Source organism: Silene latifolia, chromosome 11 (assembly GCF_048544455.1).
Source record: "Silene latifolia isolate original U9 population chromosome 11, ASM4854445v1, whole genome shotgun sequence".
NCBI classification, from domain to species: domain Eukaryota; kingdom Viridiplantae; phylum Streptophyta; class Magnoliopsida; order Caryophyllales; family Caryophyllaceae; genus Silene; species Silene latifolia.
The window spans coordinates 197270796-197274014 of NC_133536.1; the positions used below are offsets into that span (position 1 = coordinate 197270796).

General features: G+C 41.3%; 1 non-coding gene across 1 annotated transcript; it reads right to left on the reverse strand.

Moving 5' to 3' along the window:
- Positions 1-638: 638 nt before the first annotated feature.
- Positions 639-745, reverse strand: LOC141616472 (small nucleolar RNA R71). The gene has a single exon (XR_012530819.1). It is a non-coding gene; the product is annotated as a small nucleolar RNA R71 (small nucleolar RNA).
- Positions 746-3219: the final 2474 nt, after the last annotated feature.

Below are 3219 nucleotides of genomic sequence, written 5' to 3' on the forward strand. Positions count from 1 at the left end.
CTTCGCCTTGAGGAAGTAAAACTCCTCAAGGTTTGTTCTAATTGTTTTTGAGTTGTTTGATATTTTGCATGTCTAGAAGGTTACAAAGTGAATTGTTACCTTTTGACCGTGAAATCGAAAGAACCTTGACGAACAATAGGAGACTTGTTAGGAGGAATTTGAGAGGTGTTGGTGATGTTGTTCAACCCACTAGTGAGTTTGTCAATCCTTTCGCAATAGAAGGAGAAGAAAACCCATTACACAATACCCCACAAAATCCACCTACAATGCCAAAATTCTCGTCACACTCCGTACCCACCGAGGAGAATCTACCAAATGGTACTCCTACACCGCAACATCTCACCGGAAACTTTATTGCCAAGTCCGCCTTCATCCAACTAGTTGAGAGGAGCCAATTTGGGGGGATGCCTAGTGAGGATCCTCATTCTCATATGGAAACCTTTTGCGATTATTGTGATGCTATCTCTCAAACGGGCGTGACTCAAGACCAAATTAGATGGGTCTTATTTCCTTTTTCCTTAATCGGCACCGCAAAGCAATGGTTGAAGGGCCTTGATAAGGCCACCCTTGGAATAGATTCTTGGAAGAAGTTGGCTCTAGCTTTCTACAAAAAATTCTACCCACCGGAAAAGACCAACATGCTAAGAGCTCAAATTACGGGTTTTAAGCAAAGGGATGAAGAGTCTTTGTATGAAGCTTGGGAGCGGTTCAAGGGAATTTGTTGCTCATGTCCTCACCATGGACTTAGCGAATGTTTTTTGGTGCAACAATTTTGGAATGGTTTATATGAAGATTCTAGGAACATTCTCAATATGGGATCGAATAGGATGTTCACCGAGGTTGATGACAACCAAACTTGGAGCAAAATTGAAGAAATGGCAATCCACAATTCACAATATAGTAGGCCTCGCAAGGCTACTAGAGGAGAAAAGTATGAAGTGGACACCGTTACTCAATTAGGTGCCCAACTAAGCTCCCATATCGATACAATCAACTTGAAGTTTGAACAAGCTATGGCTAGACTTGAGGAAAACTCAAAATCATCGAACCATCATGTCAATGCCATGACGGCATCCTCATCAATCCCAAGTGGGATATGTGAGAATTGTGGAACTTTGGGTCATGAACCAAGTGAGTGTAGGGGAACAACCGAACAAGTTAATGCTTTCCAAGCATACAAGAGTGGTACCCCTTATTCAAATTTTTACAATGAAAACACCAAGTTCCATCCAAATCTCTCATACAAAAGCCAAAATGTTCAAAACCCTCAAACAACATACACTCCACCACCCATGAGAAACCAAAATCAAAGACCCTTTTACAATCAAAACCAAGGTTACCAAAATCAAAATCCATACAATCACCAAAATGACCAAGGTTTTGATGTCCAAAAAGCGGTCCTCCAAATGCAAAAGAATCAACAAGAATTTTTCACCCAAATGCAAAAAGATAGCCAAGCAAAAGAAACCACCATCAACAACATTCTAGCTCACACCAAGATGTTGGAAACACAATTGACTCAACTAGCATCTTCAAGCTCACAAAGACAAAAGGAGCAATTACCACCTCAAAGTAATCCCCCTAGACATGAAACGGTTAGTGCCATTCACTTGAGAAGTGGTACAAGGTATGAAGCACCGAAGGAGCAAGTTGAGGATGAAGTTGTGGAAGCTAGTGAAAAGGAAGAAATTGTGCAAAACTCCAAAGATGGAGAATCATCAAAAGAAGAAAGTTCAAAGAAAAATGAAGACAAGGCCAAAGAGAAGGAGCCCATTGTGATTAGACTTCCTTTTCCAAGTCGTCAAGCCAAGCCCAAATTTGATGATCAACTTGGAAAGTTCATGGAAATTGTGAAGAATTTAGAAGTCTCAATTCCTTTCACGGAATTAATCAATCACGTTCCGGCCTATGCAAAGTACATGAAAGATATCCTCACAAAGAAGAAGTCAATCCGGAAACTTGAGACTATCGCCTTCACTAAGGTGAGTAGTGCAATACTTCAAGGGAGTTCACCTCCAAAGTTAAAGGATCCGGGAAGCTTTTCAATACCGTGTACCATTGGCGACACGACAATCAACAAAGCCTTATGTGATCTAGGGGCTAGTGTGAGTGTCATGCCGTACTCGGTAAGTAAAAGGTTGGGAATGGGAGAGCTTAAATGCACCAACATCACACTCCAAATGGCCGATAGATCGACGAAGACACCGTTAGGGATATGGGAAGATGTCCCCGTGCGAATTGGGAAGTTTTTCATCCCGGTGGACTTTGTCATTGTTGATATGGAGGAAGATTTCAACATTCCAATCATCCTAGGAAGACCTTTCCTACACACCGCCGGTGCGGTGATTGATGTGAAACATGGAGAGCTCACTCTAGAAGTGGGAGATGAAAGCATAACTTTTAATCTTGACAAGACTATGAGAGCTCCTCGTTTGCATGAGCCATGTTTCATGATTGATCACTATAGCCGAAAAGATGAAAGGAAGAAATCGGAACTCCAATGGAGGAAGAAAATTGAAGATGCTCCATTCAAAGAGCAAGTAAATTGTGACAAGGAGAGCTTGCAAAGCTCATCAAAATCAACCAAGGAAGAAGAGAATGGCCTCATTGGCCAAGAGAAGAAATTGGGAGAGTTGTCTCCATCTAAGCAAGAGATTTTCAATGATCAACTCAATGAAGTTTGTGGTCTTTGGGACGACGAATTTGAAGGGATTTTTAATCCCTACATTGGACATGCCATCGATCATGATCAACAACAAGGGCCACGGTCTATTGAGGACCTCTACCATAATAATGAACAAGCTTTTGATTACTTCTTCAAGGTGTTGAGCAACATCAACAACACCTTGAACATGCCCCCTTGACATCTCATCGAGAATGAGAGTTTGGTGGAGTCCTCCCTAAACCACCACTTGTAAATATTTCTAACTCTCTAACTTACATTTAAATTCTTGTATTTCATTTTTGTCATCTTTGGATTTTTATTTACTTTGATCAAAATAATTGTCATGTAAGAGAGAAGTGAGGGAGGGACTAACAATTTCAATTGATGTGTAGTGCTTTACCTTAGTGTGGGGATGGCAATTGCCTAGGCTATCCATGCCTTAGTAGTGCCCCCACAATGAAGAACACAAGACTTGAAAGAAAGAATGGAAGAATGATAAAGGGAATGCGCTGTGCACGTGTGGAACTGAATCCGTGTACACAGAGGAAGAATCC